The sequence below is a fragment of the Erythrolamprus reginae genome, chromosome 5 (assembly GCF_031021105.1).
Source record: "Erythrolamprus reginae isolate rEryReg1 chromosome 5, rEryReg1.hap1, whole genome shotgun sequence".
Lineage (NCBI taxonomy): Eukaryota > Metazoa > Chordata > Lepidosauria > Squamata > Dipsadidae > Erythrolamprus > Erythrolamprus reginae.
In genome coordinates, this window is record NC_091954.1 from 79,180,030 (window position 1) to 79,204,440 (window position 24,411).

Genomic DNA, 24,411 nt, shown 5'->3' on the forward strand with positions numbered 1-24,411 from the left:
TATTTCTGGAAGGAATGAAAGTAGGATACTTGGGCTATATGTGAAAAATATATGTAGGGTCACTGAAGATCTGAAGTCATAAGCAAAAGAACAGCTAAATCAAGAAATGGTGATACAAAAAGATGAAAGAGGATGTTTCATCTGAAGGATGTTCACTTTGGTGGCCACAGTAAATGCATCATTTTATACTGCAGAGGAAAAGGCAGTGAGAAACATTTTGGGCATTTTAGCAAGAAACCCATCTAGATAATCAAGCAGAGCAAACACCTCTACTGTTTCTATCTTTGTTCCTTTTGCTAGGCTGACTCTGTCAAAAAAATATTTCAGTTTGATATAAACTATGGGGATAAGGCTGACATAAAATAAATATGACTGCACATCATATAATTCTATTTATTGCAGGTCATTCCTATCAATTGTTAAGAGATAAAGTAGTCCTTAAAGTTTTAAAAGGTGTTTTTAACAGCCAAAGAAAATGTTAGAGAAAATAGTTTCATCTAAGTGTAAAAAGAACTCTTGATAATAAGACTGACAGCTGCCATTTGTTACCCTCTATTTTTGCTCCAAAAGAATTCTAAGCAGTGTGTTTGCCTATACTTATGGCACAGGTCAGTTTCTGCTTTGGTAAAAAGCATTGTGCTAAAATGAAGCAGTATTTGTTTTAACAGTTGTTTGTCATTCTGTAACGTTTTAAACTATGAAAACCACATGTATGCAATAAATTGTGCTGGATAACTTTGTAGGGCATAACTGTCATCCTGAAAACTTTGATCTGACATATTTTTCTTTGTTGAGTAGGAATGCATTTCAGTATTTACATAGCCAGGGTGGTGCAGTAGTTAGAATGCAAAACTGCAGGCTACTTCAGCTAATTGTTAACTGTAGTTCAGAAGTGCAGCATTGCCCCCCAGATTGTTGGGGGCAATATGCTGATTCTGTAAACCATGTAGAGAGGGCTGTAAAAGCACTATGAAGCAGTATGTAAGTCTAAACGCTATTGCTATTGCTATAATTAAAAATTGTCTTTTAAAGGTGAATTAAACAAAGCTACCAAAACTTTGTTGTACTGCTTAAATTAGAACATTTAACAATTTGCTTAATCCCTCTATGTGCTTTTTGTTAAAAAAAACCCCAGTAACTTCTAAAAAGTAATATTTTCTTAGAAGATTGATAGAAAAGGGTCAACAATATAATGGTATTCAGCCCAATTATCTGAATTCTTTAAAAATTGATAATTAATTGTATAAGATTTTACTTTTGCTTTATGAATATTTTTAATGGTCAACAAAGTTTACATACTTCATATACAAATTATAGTTTGGATATATCAAAAAAATCTTATTTTACTTTAGTTTACCTCTTTAGAAATGATCAGTTATTAAATAAAAATATTTGGAATGGCCTGGGAAATGAATGATCATCAGGTATGGTTTTTATTTTCAGAATTTTAAAAATTCCAACCATGAATCCAGATAGACAAGTAGAGTTCGGGTTCCAGTTGTCAATGTCTTTATTGTCGTTAACAAGGAAGCAGGACCATATGTGCAAAAAAGAAGAGTGCACGGAACAGAAATTTCTGTATATAGAACAGTATACATTGCTTCTTTTCAAGGTTATAGTCATATTATGTAATTCATCTTTCTTTGGTATTCTGCTTCTCATCCCTAGTGACCTACTGTAACAACAGATTCTTATTGGACAACTTTGGTTTTCTTCTTCTTTTTTCTTTTAGTGGATGTGTCTACAAAACACTTTGCTGAGTTCTAGTTGCATCAACGTGTACTAATGGTTGTTTGGCCAACTGTTCCTTTTTTTTCCACCTTCTTTGTGTGTCGATGGATCGCTTAGTCACTTGTACAAAAATAAAGAAGAACTAAGGAAAATATGGATAATCATCTTGATAGAACTGCAGAATGTCAACTAGCTATTTTGAACAGTAACCATATTTTTTGGAGTATAAGACATACCTTTTCCTTCCCTAAAAGAGGCTGAAAATTTGGGTGTGTCTTATAATCCGAATGTAGCTTTTTCAAAGTTATTTTCCCTAGCCAAAACTAGGTGCTAAAGATCTTCCTGGCTTCCTACTCCCTCCAAAGGTTTCCTCCAGCCTTAAGTCTTTGCAGGATTGTTTTCAATCCTACTCCCTCTGAAAAAGGATTTTTCAGTCCTAACATAGTGCTAACGATTTTCCTGGCTTGCAGCATTTATTTTTATTCCTACTCCTTCCGAAGCAGTTTTTCCTGCCCTAAGTCATTTCTGGCTTGTTTTCATTCCTACTCCCTCTGAAAAAGGCTTTTTCATCCCTAGTGACAAAATAATGTGCTAAAGCTGAACAGAGTAAGGATGCTAGCCAGATGAATACCTGGTAGGTAGATTTCCCCCCCCTATTTCCACCCCCAAAAAAACCTAAGGTGCGTTTTATACTCCGAAAAATATGATATACAGTGGTACCTCAAGATACGAACCCCTCGTCTTACGAACAACTCGTGATACGAACCCGGGGTTCAGAAAAAAATTGCCTCTTCTTACGAACTTTTTTCGAGTTACAAACGCCAAACCCGAACTTCCGGGTTCGGCGTTCGGAGGCTCCTGGGAAGCCGCCCGGCTGTTTTAAAAGGTGACCGCCGGGCTGGGGGGCTTCCCAGCAACCTCCTGAACCCCGAACTTTTGCCGAACTTCCAGGTTCGGGGTTCAGGAGGCTGAAGTGGCTTCGTGGCTGAAGTCGAGGGAGAGTCTGCCCGGAGACCAATGACGCTGCAGATGGGAGAATTTCCATTGGCCCCACTCCTTCCTGGATGTTGCCAATTTTTTTGCGGGTTTTTATTTCCGGTTGCACAGATTAATTGACTTTACATTGTTTCCTATGGGAAACAATGTTTCGTCTTACGAACCTTTCGTCTTACGAACCTCCCCCTGGAACCAATTAGGTTCGTAAGATGAGGTATGACTGTATACAGAACTTTTTACGGGGACTCTGAAGAGTGATCCAGCTTCAGAGGATTTTATTTTTTCATAAAAATGGCCTGATATAGGCAATTTGGGGACAACCTGATTTATGATGCGCATTGGTTTGAGATGTTTCCAATCCTCTAAGACAGATCCTTTTTTCTAGAATTGCTGCCTGGCATGATATCTCTCTTCCTAGACTCCTGGTTTTTTTCTACGCAAATAAAGGACTTCGCATATTTTTTCTTCAAATTGGTATTGTTTTCACTCATTATTCCAGTTTGTGAAGGTTCTTTTGAATCTTGGTATTCATCCTCCATCTTAATGCAGGACCCCAGGGCTATTTAACAGTAATTTTGAAACCACTACCATTGCTCAAAACTCTTTAAGTTTCAGCCGCTATATTTCAAAAATACTTTAAGCAGCTGCCTAATGAGTGATACCCTTAGCTCCTTTGTCAGTTTTAGGATGACTGACCACAAGGTCAAGGATATGGAGAAGAAAAACATCCTTCTATGCTTTGATGGTTTCAAGGACTGTTAGGACAAATGCCTTTGTTTTTGTAACTGATAAATAAAGACACTGACAACTGGAATCCAAACTCCATTTGTCTATTTGGATCCATACAAATTCATTCAATAAAACAGAATGTTAGTACAGTTGTCAAAAATGTACAGAATGACAACTTCCTGTAACTAAAGCAACCAGCAGTTGCTAACAAGATGATGTTCTTTCTCTGCACCAGTACAAAATGCTCCAATCCTAACACTTTCTAACATTTAATATGTGTTATCACAGCAAATTATAGAACTCTAGTAGTTGCTTATGTGTGACTAAAGAATCATTGGAAGTATTTAATTATATACGTGAACATGTGTGCAAGAGGAGCGAATATAAAATAAATGTGATACACACAGGGGAGATAAAGCATAAAAGGAATTGCTTACAGCTAAAACCATAAACTGCTGGGTATTTTTGTGATTTGTCACTTCTGCATTAGCCACTGATTCAAAGCACTTATGATAAAAGCTAATAATAAGAATGCCATGAACTAACAAAGAAGCCATTACCATTGGATAAATAATAGGCAGTAGAAAATGGTTTTAAACTTGTGTTGTTAAGATAGAACTCTTAGGCGCTTGAATAGATTATCTGAAATAACTTTTGGAATATATGCCATTTTATCAAAGCAAAGGAAAAACTTATCCTGTTTTTTAAAACTTTTTTTTATTTAAAAAACTGACATATTGAATCTGATATTTGAAAAATCTGAGTAGTGGTAGTAGGGAATGGAGGTTGCTCTCAGCTTTACTGATACTATCTTTTGTTAAAACATTTATTTTAGCACTAGCACTGATGATATTACCTAGTTTGGCAGGAAAACAACCAAGCAACCAAAACAACAATAATCACTCACCTCAACCCTGATCTGCAAATATTCTCCTTTACTGGTAATTTTCTTTTTTAAATGAGAACAAAATTATTAGTGTTCATGAGTTACCAATAAACAAGCTACAGCAAATCTTCATAAATGAATAAGCACATCATTTGTGAAGATTTTCACTGTTTTACATATTTTTCTAAGTTCATTTTTAATAGATCTAAAAGAGAAAAAAGGACATTGCAATACTGGAAGCAGCAGAATAAAAAGAACTGGGGAAAAAACAATCACAAAATATAAACGCCTGCAAATGTAAGTAGAATGATTATGCCAAAAGAAAGCAAAGATATTATCAATAATAATACCAACTAGATTTCCTTCATTTTCATTATCAGCAAAAACATATTACACATATAGAATATAGTTTGTCAGCTATAAAAATTAACTGCTTGGATGGCCCCTGGGGGGCCAAGAGGCAAAAGGGAAGCAGTATGCTCCCTCCCATATTGGGATATACAGTAGTACCTCGTGATACGAACTCCTCGTCTTACAAACTTTTTGAGATATGAACCTGGGGTTCGGGATTTTTGTGCCTCTTCTTACGAACTTTTTTCGCCTTACGAACCCATCGCCGCGAACGCTGAACCCAGAAATTCGGCAAAAGTTCAAGTTTGGCATTCAGGTTCAGCCGATAAGTGCCGCTGCCCGGCTGTCACCTTTTGAAACAGCTGGGGGGCTTCTCGGCGTTCTCCCGAACACTAAACCCGGATGTTCAGCAAAAGTTCGGGTTCGGGAGGCCGCTGAGAAGCACCGCCGCCTGGCTGTCACCTTTGCAGAAGAGCCACAGAACTGTCGGCCAGTTGGGAGGCTCAAACAGAGGTGGAGAATCCCAATAGAGAATTCCATGGGCGGAGCTTTGATGTCACGGAGACGTCCTTCCTGGCCAGCCGAAACATGGACTCCAGGAAGGATGTCTTCGTGATGTCAAAGCTCCGCCCATGGAATTCCCTATTGGGATTTCCCACCTCTGTTTGAGCCTCCCAACCAGCCGACAGCTCCGCAGCTCTTCTGCAAAGGTGACAGATGGGCAGCAGCGCTTCTCAATGGCCTCCTGAACCCCAACTTTTGCTGAACTTTTTGGGTTCAGCGTTCAGGAGAACGCCAAGAAGCACCCGGCTGTTTCAAAAGGTGACAGCCGGGCGGTGGTGCCCAGTGGAGCGCCGTTGTTGCGATTTTTTCCCCTTGCACGCATTAATCCATTTTACATTGTTTCGTCTTACGAACTTTTCGCCTTACGAACCTCCTCCTGGAACCAATTAAGTTCATAAGACGAGGTATCACTGTACAAGGGCGATTCAACCCTTCATTTTCATTATCAGCAAAAATATCCCTCTCCCTCTGTCCCTCTCTCTCTCTCTCTCTCTCTCTCTCTCTCTCTCTCTCTCTCTCTCTCTCTCTCTCTCTCTCACATACACACATACACATATAATATTTTTCTGTTGAGTCACCTGGTATACCTAAATATGGGAGGGAGTATTGCCTTTCTGCCCCACTCCAGGATCCATCCAGGTTACAAACCATATTTTCAAAACTTATAAAGAACTGATAAATAAAGTGTGTGTGTGTTTGTGTGTATGTGTGTAACATATTTTGCTGATAATGAAAAGGACAAAAAAAATCACACACACACACACACACACACACGAAGGTCTTGGCATATTTGGGTTTCTTCCCATGTAAGTTTCAGAGATTTCTGGATTTTTATTATGGAAAAGATTTATGTGGCTGCCCATCTTAAACAACCTGATGGTCAAAACAAAAATAAAACCAATAACAAAATAATAATAAAACAGTAAAAACAGTAAAATAAGAAAACAAAAACCCTTAACTTTAATTCCTTGGGATGCATCCCAGCAGGCTCAGTTGCCCTCTTTCCATGCTATCTACCTATGAATTACGAATCACCATAGTAAACTACAATAACTTGAAAAAGCTGTAAATGTTGCTCATTTAACTCTTTCTATAAAATCCATTTCTTTTGATTAATTAATTGTTACTGAAATGAATACTTTATTTAGTCAAGTGTGATTAGGCACGCAAGGAATTTGTCTCCGGCACTTGTGGGTAACACAGGCCACAAGTTCTTAAGAATTTACTTTCTAAAAAAGCAGTCTGCAAAAGCTTGTTACCGAAATGACAGTTCTATGATCAATTTTGTCCTATGATTCATAATTGAGGTTTTGCCCCCCTCACTCTCTTCTTAGAGGCTCCTCGGAACGCTTTTTAAATGCTGTACTCATTTTGTTTCACCTCTTTGCATGCTGCTAGGCTTCTATGCAATAAGTCAGACCCCAGATGCGGTATTCACTGCTGTTGTTGACATCTGCAGGATGAGATATAGTAGTACATTATTTTCCTCCAAGCTTTTTTCAAGGATTATCCCTCATGGGTGAAATGGTTATATTTTTGGATTAGATACCTTGGGAAGGAAATATTGCATGCTTTGTAGCTACCATTACTATTATAAGATGGCCTTCTAAATATAAATACCATTCTTTTGTTTAGCTGTAAATAGTAATGATTTACTTGCATATATTCAGCTGCCATGTCAAGGAAGAATAACATTTAAAATAATAAAACCAAATTATTCATAGGTAGGCAAGCTAATGAGAAAACACAGTATGAGTTCTGACTAAGAGACAAGGATAAAAATATAAGTAAAGCATGGAAGCTTACAGTGTGCATATATCATTGAGGTTACAAAGTGTGACCTAGCTGAACTACATATTTGCACCAATTGCTATGAATGCATGAACACATTGTAGTTTCTTTCAAATAGCTACAGTGCCTGTGAATTGTGTGAGGGTGGAGGAAAAGTGAGGGTGTCAACTTACAGTGTGAGAAAACAATATGCTGTGATAAATAAGCAAACAGCCACAGACTTCTTATGAATGTCTTCTCATTTTCACATGGACATTTTTTTGAATTTATAGACATTGATGTCTATAAATTACAGTGGCCAGACAAGAGGGGGAAAAGAGTCCTTATAGCTATTTCCATCTAGTTAAAATTTGAACCTTTATGTGGTACCTACAGCAGGTTTTTCTCTTTTTTGTTCTTTCTCTTATCTCTTCTCAATCACAACCCTGTTCTTGTCTGTTCTTAATGCAGCTTTCCATTTATTACTATCCTGATTGTCACACCCCCTCCCATTTCTGAGGAAGGAAGGAAGAATTGTACCAACAAGCTATTTGAAAGAATGGTCAATATTAAGAGGTGAGGAGTAGGTTAAGGTTACAATCTGGTCAGTTTATTGTACAGGTGATTAATTTTAGTCAATAGTTTTTAATTCAATTGTTTTATTTAGCCTCTCTTTGCTCTTTTTTAAAACGTGGTTTATGGCAGGGATATTATGGATATCTGCCACACGAATCCCAGCGACCAGTTAGGTCCCACAGAGTGGGCCTTCCCCGAGTCCCGTCAACTAAACAATGTTGTTTGGTGGGACCCAGGGGAAGAGCCTTCTCTATGGCGGCCCCGGCCCTCTGGAATCAACTCCCCCTGAGATTAGAATTGCCCCCACCCTCCTCGCCTTTCGTAAGCTTCTTAAAACCCACCTCTGCCGTCAGGCACGGGGGAACTGAGATATTCTTTCCCCCTAGACCTCTACAATTTATACATGGTATGTTTGTATGTATGTTTGGTTTTATAAATAAGGGTTTTTTAGTTGTTTTAGTATTGGATTGTTACATGCTGTTTTTATCACTGTTGTTAGCCTCCCCGAGTCCACAGAGAGGGGCGGCATACAAATCCAATAAATAAATAAATAAATAATATATGCACATACACGCACACACACACACACATAGTGAATATGTTTATTCAGTGGAGTGGGGGTCACCTTTTTTTCAAGTTGTATTGCAATCCAGGTTTTTGTGTGTGGCAGATTTAGATTTATGCATACATATATGAACCCAGTTACTGCATTGGATAAATTTGATATTGTAAATATATTTGAGATTCCTTCCTATTTTCTGAATAAATAAGGATTGCAGGAATAGCTGTAGGGTTGTGGTCATAGAATTCCCAAAGCTTAAAAAGTTCACAAGTTTTAAACAGAAAGGTGCTTGTATTGTAATATGATAAAAAGAGGAAGTGTGATGGAGAATAAAGAGCGGCAGTAGGAGGAAAATGGGATTAATTGTTAGAATTGCATCTAGGATCCTCAAAGCAGAGGTGGGATTCAGCATGTTTTGACAAGTTCTGGAGAACCAGTAGCAGAAATTTTGAGTAGTTTGTAGAACTGGTAAATATCACCTCTGACTAGCCCTGCCCCATCTATTCTCTGTGTCCTGAGTTCCAGCAGATTGGGAGGAAATGGGGATTTTGCAGTAACCTTTCCTTGGAGTGAGGAGTGAATAAAGATTTTATGGTATCCTTCCCCTGCCACATCCACCAAGCCACGTCCACCAAGTCACCCCACATTCTCTGTTGTGGTTAGCTCTGGCCCAGCTCCTGCCCCAAGGACTGTGGATGTGGGGGAGACATCCACATGCTGCAGGCCTGTTTTGCCCCGGTGGAATCTGCTGATGAAGGCTCCTCTGACCAAGAAGACATGAGTGACAGGGAGGAGGAGAGTGTGGCAGACAGCTCAGAAGGAGATCAATTATCTAGCTCCTCCTTGGATTCAGAACAAGAGTTAATGATACAGCCACTTATGCGGAAAGCGATGCATAGGCAACAACAACTGAGAGATTATTATCAAAGAAAATGAGGCCACCTGTGGTTGGGTGGGGCTGTAGTAATTAGTGAGGCTGCTATAAATAGCAGCCTGTGGGTTTGGCCATTGAGGAGGATTATCTGATTGTTGTGTTTCGTGCCTGCTTTGCTGCGTTTGACCTTTTGTGTGCTGATTTTTCCCCGCTTTGAAACTAAACCAGAGCAAAGTGTGTTTCACTTTGTGAAAGAAGAAGGACTGTAAATTGCCTCACAGCTGCAAGCTAAGTATCACAGAAATGATAAGGGACTTGTACCAATTACCAATTTGTGCTCTTTGCTATACAAAAAGAGGGCTTAGTTTAAGTGAATTTTCATTATAAAGAACATTGTTTTGAATTTTCAAACGTGTGTGTGTCTGAAATTTGTACCTGTGAATTTTCAGGAGGAGTCTACCAGAGAGCCCGACAGAACACCCTCCAAGCCATGCCCACAGAACCAGTAGTAAAAAAAATTGAATCCCACCACTGCCTCAAAGGATATCTTTCCACCATCAACACCATCTACAAACCAATGAATTAGATTTGTCTATCTAACAATTTCAGAGAAAGAAAATGAATGCATTTACTTTCCTATTGTATTGTTGTACTCTTTGTATAGCAAAGAGCACTGGTCTCCACACAGCTTTTTTAGCTTTTAGATAGACAGATCTGATTCATTTGTTTGTACAGAGGAAGATATTTTTAATCTGCAAAAGAATAATTAATTTGAATTCTGAACATATCACTTTCCACCTGGGTTGCTTAGATCATCTTTATTAACTCCTCTTCCTGTTCTCCATCTCTCCCCTGATTCTCCATATTGCCATTGGGAGTGCTGACAAATATAGCAAGATATTTAGAATTAGAAGCAAGGAGAGATATAGCTATTACAAAACAAAATAAGGCAAGTTCATAGCAGTATACATGTAACATCATGGATGGAAGAAAAATATGAAATAGGGGAGAATTATTTGGAAATTTTATCAATAACTGAAAATGGGAGAACTGTTGAATAGGACTTGAAGGAAATAAAAATATGTTATCGCTCAGTAGCTGACCACATGCTTGACATAGATAAGATTCCAGACTCCATCTGTAGTTTTTCAAGTTATTGTTTTGAAATTCTCAACTAGCCGATAATAGAAAATAAAATTTTGTGAGAATCTGGAATCCTACCACCAGCCAGATGGACAACTTGAAGCTGCTTTATAAGTTCAAGAACGGGATTAAGATATTTGTTGACTCTTTATTATGAAGGCTATTTTCTTGTTTCACAATTAAGAAATAGTCTTTCATATTGAAGCTGGGTCATTCTTTATATTTGTTTCCAAACAACTCTTCTACTTTTTCTCTGTCCTCTTCTGAACTATGATATTCTGGGATGTGATTTTCAAAATGCAACTTACTGACCTAGGAAAGATGCCTTTTAAAAATCACTCTAGCTTTGATCTAATCTGGGATATATTTTCCCTTTCAAAATGTTGAAATGGAGTATGTATGCTTTATCCTTACCCTATGCCTTATGCTTCTTGCCTCATATATATATATATATATTGGGACAGAAAAGGCTGCCTGTTATTTTTAAATATTTAGAACAAAGATGAACAGCTGCTCCCCTAATTTTATAGGGGCTTTTAAAAAGCCTTTATTTTTTTCACCCTCAGACCTAGGTTAAGTCTCATTGAAAACAGATTCTTAAGCAAAATATTTATCCTTCCTGGGGTATTTTTCCAGTAACCTTACAACATTTCAACATGTGTTAACTTCCATATTAAATATATATCCCACTATATCAAGAGTTCTAGTCTTTCAGGCTGACAAGGGATTTGTGAACCAAATTCAGCACTTAGGATTTGAAGGGAAAAGGTGATTCAGAGCCCATGGGAATATGCCTTAAAGCAGCTGTGATTTTTCCTGCAGCGTGACTCTGAGAAAAGATCCATTTGGTTTAAGTACTTGCCAACAGGTGCCCAAGGCATGCCTTTGCCTATTCTGAAACATTCCCCCCCCTTTGATAGGAAGCCCAACCCAACCCAAACAGAGTGCATTCCATTTAGCTGTCCCCTTCTGGGGATAAATTTCAATTCTGTATAGTTTCATTCCAAGTTCTTTATTTAAAAATATAATCGGGGGAAAAACCCTTTTAAATCTCTGGTACATTTAAAATTGCTCTAGGCAGTTTGAAGCTGCAACCTTAAACACACAAAGAACCATTTGGACCCGTTTCCCAGAAAAAAACAAAACACTGGTATCCACAAAACCAACAGATTGTTAAACACATGGAAGCATTAAGCTCCTCCCATATTTGCCAGGGTGATTCAACAGAAAAAACATATAACGCTTCCCTGGTACAAAGCTGAAAGGATGAGAGCCTGTGGCCTAGAGGTTTACAAGGCAGAGGCTGCAAGTTCAAATCCCAATGGCTAGCTGATGAGAGGAAACAGCCTGGAAGTAGATCTATACTAGTGTCCCTTCATTTTCAATTCAACAAAAATGTTACATACATACATACATACATACATACATACATACATACATACTACACAAACTAGATTTACAATCCTAGGTTTGGAAAGCTTAGATCTATATAATCTTAAACACAACCTAAGCATAGCCCATAAAATCATCTGCTACTATGTCCTTCCAGTGACTACTTCAGATTCAACCACAACAACACATGAGCACACAACAGATAAAAACTTAAAGTAAACCTCTCTAAACTCAACTGCAAGAAATAGGATTTTAGTAACCAAGTAGTTGATGCATGGAACTCACTACCTGACTCTGTAGTATCATCACCTAACTGCAAAAATTTTACCCTTAGACTGTCAATGCAAAAAGTAAACAGCACTACCTTCTTCTCCTTCTCTGTGATCTGAAGCCATTTTAATTTGCACTTCAGATCACAGAGAAGGAGAAGAAGGTAGTGCTGTTTACTTTTTGCATTTGCATTTTTTGAATTCAAGGAGAAGGGGCATTTATAACTGGCTGTTACAGACAATTTTATTAGCAGTTTGTTTTCAAACACAGACCAATCAGATTAGGCTGGGGCAGGATTAGACTGGGAAGTATAAAAGGCAGGAAAAAGCCATTTTAATTTGCACTTCAGATCACAGAGAAGGAGAAGAAGGTAGTGCTGTTTACTTTTTGCATTTGCATTTTTTGAATTCAAGGAGAAGGGGCATTTATAACTGGCTGTTACAGACAATTTTATTAGCAGTTTGTTTTCAAACACAGACCAATCAGATTAGGCTGGGGCAGGATTAGACTGGGAAGTATAAAAGGCAGGAAAAAGCCATTTTAATTTGCACTTCAGATCACAGAGAAGGAGAAGAAGGTAGTGCTGTTTACTTTTTGCATTTGCATTTTTTGAATTCAAGGAGAAGGGGCATTTATAACTGGCTGTTACAGACAATTTTATTAGCAGTTTGTTTTCAAACACAGACCAATCAGATTAGGCTGGGGCAGGATTAGACTGGGAAGTATAAAAGGCAGGAAAAAGCCATTTTAATTTGCACTTCAGATCACAGAGAAGGAGAAGAAGGTAGTGGCCCGCGCGCCTAACGGCGCGCTAATCATATAACTATAAACCAAAATCAGCAAAGTTTGGTAGCAATAGGGATTGTTGATTTTCCTGCTAAGTACTTGTATTTCAATACATTGTTAAGATGACTGGCTTGGTGCAGTGTAACATTTGTTTGGCTGTTGTCTTCCGTAGTACCTTGTGGAACTTGGGGTACTGCCCTCTTTGCATAAGGACATCTAGGTTAGATGGCGAGATCTCTAGATTGCAGTCCTTAGTTTGTAGCTTGCAGTCAGAAGTGGAAAGATTGTCCCAGCCACGTGCTGTAATGCAGCCATGTGTCCAGCCTCCACTTCCACAGCGCCCCCCGAGGAGGAGGGCTGTGTGGACAACTGTCGGTTCAGGAAGATTGCGTGCAGTTGAGCAAAAACATAGCAATTTTGGTCTCTCTGTATCGAATTCCTATAGTGTTCTTGCGGATTTAAATAGTAAGGATGTTGGAGATATTAGCAAGGTCCCTCAGGCAGAGAATGAGGGGATGTTCAAAGGGGAAGTTGTCGTAAATGTCACCAAACCATCAAGTACAGTTAGTAGAAATAAAAAGAGGACACATTTTCTTGTGGGTGATTCGACCGTTAGAGGTGTTGATTTGGGACAGAGCAAGGATGTGGTTAAGGTGCTGAGGTGTCTCCCAGGGGCCACTGCCAGCAGGGACAGGAGGCGGATTACAAACATTGTTAAGACTGTGAGTAAAGGTAATAACGTTGATGTGGTGGTGCATCTTGGCACAAATGATTTGTCCCAGAGAAATGTTAATGTAGTAAAAAGAGATTTTCAATGTCTAAGTGTGGAGCTGGGTAAAATAACTGATTCAGTGACTTTCTCAGAGGTGTTACCGGTTTGTGGCCAAGAGGATAAAACAACGTGTATCAGAGAGTTTAATGTGTGGTTAAGGCAGTGGTGTAAAGCTGAAGGTTTTGGCTATGTAAGTCATGATGTCAGTAGGTGGTCTAATAGGGAGTTGTTTAAGAGGGATGGTTTGCATCCATCATACAGAGGTACCCAGGTGCTCGGTGAGGAATTCAGAACTTTTTTGGACAGGCATTTAAACTAGGTAAAGGGGACAGAGATGTAACTGATGTGGGTGATTTCTGTCCCCGACCAATGAGGATAAAGCAGTTTTTGGAAGCTTATGAAAAGGGAGCTGCAAATAATATAGATGTAGTTGTTGATGATAAGAGGCAAACTAATAACGAAAATAATGTTCTTCGGGTAATGTGCACAAATGCTCGAAGCTTGAGCAACAAGCTCTGTGAATTAATGGCCATAATATCTAGAGATAATTTGGACCTGGTTGCCATAACTGAGACATGGTTTAAGGATTCTAATGAATGGGAAATATCCATACCAGGATATACACTGTATAGGAAGGATAGAATAGAGAGAAGGGGAGGTGGAGTAGCCATTTATATTAAAGAAAGTCTAAAAACAACACTAATTCAAAATACGTGTCAAGATCTAGAGACTCTCTGGATTTGCATGCAAAATAAAGAAGGTTCTGTCATTAGAATTGGGGTGATCTATAGGCCTCCAGGGCAATCCGAGGAATATGACAACAAGATGGTGGATGAAATTACCCAAATGGCAGTAAAGGGAGATATTGTGGTTATGGGTGATTTCAACATGCCTGATGTTGACTGGAATATCCCCAGTGCCCTTACATGCAAAAGTAAGAATATAGTAGAGGCCTTTACAGGAGCAGCTCTGGCACAGCTGGTTAAGACACCAACTAGAGGGGAGAATATTCTAGATTTAGTTTTTACGAATGGGAATTGGGTTTCAGATGTCAAGGTGGGAGAAAATTTAGGTTGCAGTGACCATCTATGTTTGTGGTTTGATGTAAAAACTCATTGTGAGCAATCCTATAATGCAACCAAAGTATTGGATTTCAGAAAAACAAATTTTAATGCAATGGGAGAATATTTAGATAATGAATTAAAGGGGAGGGATAAAATGGCAGGAGCGAGCATCCAGTGGACTGTATTAAAAAAGGCCATCTTAAAAGCCACTGGACTGTATGTAAGACAAATAACTAAAGGTAAAAGGAAGAAGAAACCGCTATGGTTTAGCAATGATGTAAGGGCTATAGTCAATGAAAAAAAGGCTGCCTATAGGAGGTATAAAGAGTCTGGAAGTATAGCTGATAGGGAGGTATATAAAATGAGACAGAAGGAGGTGAAACAGATAATATATGCTGCTAAAGCCTCAAAAGAGGAAGAAATTGCCAAATCTGTAAAGAAGGGGGATAAAACCTTCTTCAGATATATTAATGATAAGAAGAAGAAAAACTGCGGCATCACGAAGCTTAGTACCGGGAATAACACATGCATTAATGGGAATAAGGAGATCGCTGACCATTTCAATAGCTACTTCTGTTCAGTTTTCTCAAAAGACACCTTACAAAATAATACTATAGAGGGATATAGCATTGCTTCCAGCTGTACGGATTCAGCTCCAGTGATCTTAGAAGCCGATGTCTTAGAAGAACTTGAACGATTAAAGATAAATAAGGCAATGGGTACAGATGGCATCCACCCCAGAGTTCTTAAAGAACTCAGATCTGTCATTGCTACCCCCCTGACTGATTTGTTTAACCAATCCTTGTTAACAGGAGAAGTTCCTGAGGATTGGAGAATGGCCAGTGTTGTGCCTATTCACAAGAAGGGCAGTAGAGAAGAAGCTGGTAACTACAGGCCAGTTAGCTTGACATCAGTTGTAGTTAAAATGATGGAGACTCTACTCAAAAAGAGGATAAATCAGCACCTAAAAAACAATAACTTATTAGACCCAAATCAGCATGGCTTTACTGAAGGCAAATCATGTCAGACTAATCTCATTGATTTCTTTGACTATGTCACAAAGGTGTTGGATGAAGGTGGTGCCGTGGATATTGCCTACCTGGACTTCAGCAAAGCCTTTGATACGGTTCCACATAAAGAGCTGATAGATAAATTAGTGAAGATTGGACTTAATCCCTGGATAGTTCAATGGATTTGCAGCTGGCTGAAGCGTAGACATCAGAGAGTTATTGTTAATGGCGAGTATTCTGAGCAGAGTCAGGTTACAAGCGGTGTGCCACAAGGATCTGTTCTGGGTCCTATTCTTTTTAATATATTTGTGAGTGACATAGGGGAAGGTTTGGTAGGGAAGGTTTGCCTATTTGCCGATGACTCTAAAGTGTGCAATAGGGTTGATATTCCTGGAGGCGTCTGTAATATGGTAAATGATTTAGCTTTACTAGATAAATGGTCTAAGCAATGGAAACTGCAGTTTAATGTTTCCAAATATAAAATAATGCACTTGGGGAAAAGGAATCCTCAATCTGAGTATTGTATTGGCAGTTCAGTGTTGGCAAATACTTCAAAAGAAAAGGATTTAGGGGTAGTGATTTCTGACAGTCTCAAAATGGGTGAACAGTGCAGTCAGGCGGTAGGGAAAGCAAGTAGGATGCTTGGCTGCATAGCTAGAGGTATAACAAGCAGAAAGAGGGAGATTATGATCCCACTATATAGAATGATGGTGAGACCACATTTGGAATACTGTGTTCAGTTCTGGAGACCTCACCTACAAAAAGATATTGACAAAATTGAACGGGTCCAAAGACGGGCTACAAGAATGGTGGAAGGTCTTAAGCATAAAACGTATCAGGAAAGACTTAATGAACTCAATCTGTATAGTCTGGAGGACAGAAGGAAAAGGGGGGACATGATCGAAACATTTAAATATATTAAAGGGTTAAATAAGGTCCAGGAGGGAAGTGTTTTTAATAGGAAAGTGAACACAAGAACAAGGGGACACAATCTGAAGTTAGTTGGGGGAAAGATCAAAAGCAACATGAGAAAATATTATTTTACTGAAAGAGTAGTAGATCCTTGGAACAAACTTCCAGCAGATGTGGTAAATAAATCCACAGTAACTGAATTTAAACATGCCTGGGATAAACATATATCCATCCTAAGATAAAATACAGAAAATAGTATAAGGGCAGACTAGATGGACCATGAGGTCTTTTTCTGCCGTCAGACTTCTATGTTTCTATGTTTCTATGTCCAGTGTTGACCTCTCCCGATTCCTGAGAGGTCAGTAAGGGGCATACATAAGTGCACCAGCGTGCCTTCCATCCCCTGTGCCTTCCATCCCCTGTCCTAATGTTTCTCTTTTACTAGTATCATGTATATAAACATTGTTATATCTTTGTATACCACCAATACATACAAAACAATAAAATAATTAAACAAACAAAAGATAGATGTGGTGGCAAAAAGGGAACTCCTGCTATAATAATCTTCTCATAGTTCTTGCTATTTAAATTACCAAGGAATAAAAGAGGATTGTACATTTCATATCACCCTTCTTTCTTCATTATGAGTTTAGATCCCTAAAGAAATAACAGCTATCATAATATCATATCACAATATTCTAAAAAATAGTAATTTCCAAGGTTAATATATTTCAGTGATACAGAAGCAGTCTATGATTACATTATTGAAATAAATTATAATACAAAAAATGATTTGTCCATTACAAAGTTAATTAGAAGAACAGATACACGCACACAAACACACAAACACGCCAGTTATCAGTCTAAATTAGATTCTTGACAACTTGAAATATGATTGCATGATAATACCATATGCACGATATAATATACAGTGGTAATTTGAATACAATATTTTTTATAGCTTGCAGCGAATGATTCTGTATTAGGATCACAACACAATCTGTATAAAGAATTCGAAGAACCAGAAAAAGTATATATGCACAGAGGCATGGGCACACCTGCATGTCCACACACGATTTCGCTACCTGCCCAGGTGCAGTAGCAGAATTGCGCTGAATTCTGCTAGCAGTCAGAGTCACAGGGGAGAGCACATGTCACGGTTTCACCTTAGCAGCCCACCTCTGTATATACAGTATATAAAACTCAATGTTTCTCATATTACTGACAATATGAACTAGCAGGTGGAGACATCAATAAGTGGATGAAAACTAAAAAAGTGAATCTTTACTGGACATAATAAAGTGCTGTTACATTGTACGAATTAATAAGGTTATCACAAGACAGCATCATACAAGATTTTCCTTGAAAAATGCATTTAGTAAATTTCATATGAGGCTGAAAATTGTCATTTAGGAAATGTCACCATGAAATTTTTCTGCTACATTGTACTAGGTTATAATTTTGCTTTTGATGTAATATTTAAAGCATCCTTGTAATTTTTGTAATAAGGCCTTAAGTGTGATGTTATGCTACATGGCATTTTTATTTCAATAATCATCTGCAATTAGTATTTATTTATTTATTAGATTTGTATGCTACCCCTCTCAGTAGACTCGGGGCGGCTAACAAGCATGTGCTTGAGAGGTGCCACATGGGTTGAAAAGAGTGAGTGGGTATGCTTGTGATTCTTTGTCTTGGAATCAATTGATGTGGTGAGAGGTATTTGCATCAATACAAATTTTCAGTAAGTTCAGTTCCATTACGTGAAGCAAAAGATGGAGAATGCAGAGGACTTATATCAGTGATACAGATGTGGCAAATATTCTGGTAAGGTCAAAGTGAGTAGCCTAATAATATTTGGCTATTGTCAAAACAAGGAACAGATAAAAACAATTACTCTCCTAAAAGGATCCAATTCTAATTTTTCACATACAATCAGTAGGAGAAACAGATCTAAGAATTTGAACCCTTGTTGCATTATTAATACAATCTGCATTTGAGAGTTTCTCTACAATAAATCCTACTTCATTAAATGCCTGTTTGTCTCAATCCAGCTGAGTAAAACTTTATCTGTGTATTTAGAAATAAGAAGTGGTTTGGAAGTGCTCAAGAGAGAAATACAACTGGGTCAATACCCAATGAAAATTTTAGACTGAAGCAATCTCTAAATAATATTCTCTTTCTCCACATAATTTCTGCTATACCATCTTTTTTCTTCTGTCCCTAATGCTCACAGCAGATTTTGATAACAGGTTGGCAGAGAAGAGGAAATCCCCAAACTCTTCTTTGTTTCCTCACTTGCAGCAACTGGAAGAATACAGCTATTAGTATATATAGTACTGAATCTGTTAGGTACACTGTTGGGTAACACTGTATATTTATCTTCGTTTTTAGCATGGAAATTGATGTGCTTAATATCAGAATTAGGTGTAAAAATCTCTGCTTGTACCTAATCACCCTTTATATATATGTTGTTCAGTAGTTGTTGTGGTTAGCTCTGGGCCTGCTCCTGCCCCAAGGACTGTGGATGTGGGGGAGACATCCACATGCTGCAGGCCTGTTTTGCCCCGGGTGCAATCTGCTGATGAAGGCTCCTCTGCCCAAGAAGACATGAGTGACAGGGAGGAGGAGAGTGTGGCAGACAGCTCAGAAGAGATCAATTATCTAGATCCTCCTTGGATTCAGAACAAGAGTTAATGATACATCCACGCATGAGCAGAGCGATGCATAGGCAACAACAACTGAGAGATTATTATCAAAGAAAATGAGGCCACCTGTGGTTGGGTGGGGCTGTGGTAATTAGTGAGGCTGCTATAAATAGCAGCCTGTGGGTTTGGCCATTGTGGAAGATTATCTGATCGTTGTGTTTCGTGACTGCTTTACTGACTTTGACTTTTTGTGTGCTGATTTTTCCCCGCTTTGAAACTAAACCAGAGCAAAGTGTGTTTCACTTTGTGAAAGAAGAAGGACTGTGAATTGCCTCACAGCTGCAAGCTAAGTATCACAGAACTGATAAGGGACTTGTACAAATTACCAGTTTGTTTGGAGACGAGTGCTCTTTGCTATACCAAAAGAGGGCTTGTTTTAAGTGAATTTTCATTATAAAGAACATTGTTTTTAATTTTCAAACATGTGTGTGTCTGAAATTTGTACCTGTGAATTTTTGGGAGGATTCTACCAGAGAGCCCGACAGAACAGTAGTGGGTTTTAAAACTTGTTGCTACTGGTTCAGGCATTCATTTGCGCACATGATGCATCTGCACATGTGCAGAACCATCCTGGGTGGGTGGGTGGAGCTTCCCGCTGCCGCCACTACTAGTTCTCAGAACCGGACTGAATCAGGAGCAACCCACCACTGATGTTGTTGTCATAAAAATCAACTGGTCATAAAGCAGGTTGTAGAGCTTTTTATGTCCATTTCCTTGAAAGTAATTTGTAATTTGCTACATGTGAGTAAAAGATTAGAAGAACCAGGAATGAAGTAAACGAGCCTACAGTTCTCCCATTGTCTCTCTCTCTCTCTCTCTCTCACACATTCTCTTTTTCAAATACTTTTCTTTCTTCTGCCTCCATCCATTTGCCTATAATAGACCAAGACCTATTACTCTTTCCAGAAGTTTGAACTGCTTGTTAGGAAAGACAGAGAAACACATGTCCACTTCTGTTTAAAGGACAGATAGTAATTTTTATCCAGGCTATAGCATAAGCATGCACATCCATTCTCTTATATATCTGATTTCACTTTGGGTCTTTAAATTGAACCAATCATTAACACTGAGACTTAGCACTCTCTTTTCAGGAAACTACTTTAAAATTAGATCAATAAATTATGGGCCATAGATTGTGGTGTTGCCAATGTCTACGACTTCTACTTGGCTTTGTTGGCCACTTATTTTATAGTCTGTTTTTTATCTGTACTAGTCTGCAAAAAGTTTATAGGATTCAATAATATGCATACTTTATATCCAAAGAAAGTCACTGCTTGATATTTCCTGTTTCTTGCCTGACAGTAGCACAATAATTACTGTCTAAGCTATAATGATAGGAGTTCAGGTGGAAGAATGAATTCCTATATTGTTTCATTAGATTAATGCAAGGTCAGAAATTCAACTAACTGATTTATGACATTAAGTAGCACAGGTGAAAAAATATATATTCCTGACTCTTTCCTCCTGATCCCAACTCTTAAATAAATTTTTAAAAATATTATTCATATAACATTGATATAATAGTAAAACGCCACATTTCTGGAAATCTCAGGGAAACTCATATAGGGACTGTATATCATCCCCTCACTTTGATATATGGAACTATAGTAAAGAGTGTTCAATATAAAAGCTTTGTGATATAAAAGCATCCAACCAAGAAATGCAGTGATAGGAAAAAGACATAAGTATTCCAGAGCATTTTGCAGGTTCCCTTGGAAATTTTAATCTTTGCTAAGGAGTACATATGGTAAAGCCTAACTCATAATGCCAAATTTCAGAAGTGTAAATAGTATTTGTTGTGATAAACCAGACAAATTAAATTAATACACAGGTATAATACAACTTATGTGAAATATATTTACATGTTTATATATCACCTGTATATATTTATTATATCTGTGATAATGTGTTTCTGATGTATTGATTCACATAATGCCACACATTCATTAAGTTACTTGGATGAAGTCATTGGAGGAAAAATATTGATCAATGAAAAAAGCACATCCAGGCATCTTTGCCCTGTTCCCAAAATACACAAAGCAAGAAATACAGTGGTCCCCCGGGTTTCGTGATCTCGATCATTGCGAAACGCTATATCACGATTTTTCAACCCGGAAGTAAAAACACCATCTGCGCATGCGCTCCCTTTTTTCTATGGTCACACATGCGTAGATGGCGCCGGGCAGATCAGCTGCTGGGCGGCTTCCCTGGGTCTTCCCCCTCTTGCTGGCGGGAGGGCGAGCGGCGGGCATCAGCGAGGAGTTTGCGTGGGCGGCAGGGAAACCCCAGCGCCGCTTCCCAGCTGAGTCCTGAAGCCAAACGCGGAAGTTCGCTTCAGGACTCAGCTGGGAAGCGGCGCGAGCGAACGGCGTGGGCGGGCGAAGGGCGGGCGCTGGGCAGGCAGGCGGCGGACAAGCGGCGAGCGGACAAGCGGCGGGCGCGGCAGCAGCGAGGAGTTTGTGTGGGCGGCGGGGAAACCCCAATCTTCGGCTCCTCGCTGCTGCGGCGGAAGTAAAAACACCATCTGCGCATGCGCAGATGGTGTTTTTACTTCCACACCGCTACTTTGCGAAAAACCGATCATCGCGAGAGGTCCTGGAACGGAACCCTCGCGATAATTGGGGGACCACTGTATAGGCAATCATGTAATAAAGGAGATGAGTGACATGATAACAGTATTCCAATATCTAAGGCAAACTAATGGCGGTGTGCAGGATGCGTCATGCACTGGCTACGTGCAGTTTAGCAAAGGAGGGAAAGTCCCGATACATCACGTAATGCCACTCTCATGCCGTGAGTTTCATACCCTTGATCTAAAGTCTACCACAACGATTGATGCATCTTACCCAAAACCAGCCACCTCTTTGTATCTCCCCTGTGTATCTTGTGGTATGTAGACAAGTTTCTTTATAGAACAAGGAGGAAGAACTGAAAATATTAAATAAGAGCATGTGAGAGCTAGCAGGAACAGAAATGATTGACAGATACAAAAATATGCAATTTAGGGATGTTTAAAGAGGGGAAAGAAAAGGAAAAGAGAGAAAAATCAGATATTACCCATTTTGTAAAAAAGCAAAAGTATCAAATTCTGGAGAAGGAAGAAGACAAAATAGTCAACTAATGGAGACAACTGTTGAAGATATGAGTATGCTTAGGTGACACAGGTGTATAAAAGCTATAATGACCAATCGTCAGCAAGCACCCCAGAAATTCCAGACAAAGTTGACCTGATAGAGCGGATGGGAAGTTTCTCATTTTCCACAATCCTTTGTTATGCAGCAGCCAATAGCAGAAGGGTGATGGCTATTGGGCTCAACAAAAGAGGTCTGGAATCCAAAAATAAACAGTACAAGAAGATTAGAATTAGCAATAGATATTTCTACAATCATCCAAAGAACAGATCCTTCATCTTCATTCTGTTTATCTATTATGGTTGAAGCACTAACATAGGCTTGGCATTTTACCCTCCCTCCCTCAGACACTTTAAGGCAAGCTCAAGCAATTCCAAATATTTGGAATGCCATAAACAACTCCATATGTTTATGGCTGACAAAGATATTTTTACAAAAAATATTGTCAATTTTCTAGCTTCACATTCTACAGAAATATTCTGTTTGTACATTCTCTTTGTACACAATCCATTGTGGCTTCCCCAATTATCATCATTTCCAGAAAATCATTGTATATACAAAATCATAATAAAATAACATTGTGAGACTGTTATGTATCATGAGGATCCATAGCTAAGAACTATCACATAACTGTCACATATTATAAGATTTTGATACTCTAGAAAGAGTGCAGAGAAGAGCAAAAAATGATTGGAGGACTCGAGGATAAAACATATAAACAAATGTTGCTGGAGCTGGATATATCTAATCATATAAAAAGAAGAATGGGGTGACATGATAGCATTGTTCTGATATCCGATGCCACAGTGAAGAGGTAGCCAAACTATTCTCCAGAGCACCTAAGGGTAGAACGAAAAGCAATGGGTAGAAACAAATCAAGCAGATAAGCAAGTTATAACTAAGAAATTTCCTAGTTAAAACACTTAATCAGTTAAAAAACTTAATCAGTGGAACAACTTGCCTCCAAAAGTTGTGAATGCTCCAACACTGAAAGTTTTAAAGAAGATGTTGGATAATCAGTTGCCTGAAGTGCTCAGCAACATGAATTTCAGATGGTGGCAGAAGATCCTTTTTGGAGCAATGTTTAGCAATTGGGTTTTTAAAATTATATTAATGGGATTAGATGTACTATTATGTTTTCTTACATATGTTGTGAGCTTCCCCGAGTCCCCAGAGAGGGGCGGCATACAAATCCAATAAATAAACAAACAAACAAACAAACAAACAAAGTATACTCATACTTAAAAGTCACTGATGATTCAGCATTCTTTGTTAATTTTAAAAGCATGGTGTATATATTGATTCAAATAAAATATATGTTTTAACCCTTATTCTGAAAAAGAGTCTTACAAATCAGGGCTGTATGTTGCTGTCTTCTATTACAGCTATAGAGAACCAGTTTTCTAAGGCTAATTCTATGGGAAAGATCGTACACTTGGAGTACTGTGTACAGTTCTGGTCACCTTACCTCAAGAAGGATATAATGGAACTGGAAAAGGTGCAAAAAAGGGCAACAAATATGATCAAGGAAATGGAGCACCTCTTTTATGAAACCAGGTTGCAATACCTTGGTTTCTTCAGCCTTGAAAGACTGCATTTAAGGGGTGACGTGATAAAATCATGCACTCCCTAAAGCTTATAGGTAAGAAAACAAGGACAAATAAAGGGAAATATTTTTTCACCCAGAGGGTCGTTGGTTTATGGAATTCTCTTCCCCAAGAGGTCTTGACAGCAGTCAGCCTTGATAGCTTTAAGGCAGGGTTAGACAGATTCATGGATGCCAAGTGTATCGGTGGTTATTGGAACGGATGTCCATGTGCCACCTCTATGTTGGTTGAGGCAGGCAGGATTTCCTTGAGTACCATTTGTTGGGGGTTAAGGGAATGGGAAGGTTTTGCCTTCTTTTTCTGCTCAAGATCCCCACGTACAATTGGCGGGCCACTGTGTGATACAGAATGCTGGACTCGATGGGATTTGGCCTGATTCAGCATGTCTATTCTTATGTTCTTATGTTTAGTGAGAAAAAAAAAGTCCACACAATAGGCTTATTACTCAAAAACGTTTTGACATTTTTCAAGTTTCAAGTTTCAAGCTTTATTGGATTTATATGCCGCCCCTCTCCGAAAACTCGGGGCGACTAACAACAATCATGAACAATATACAATAAAATCCAATACTAAAAGC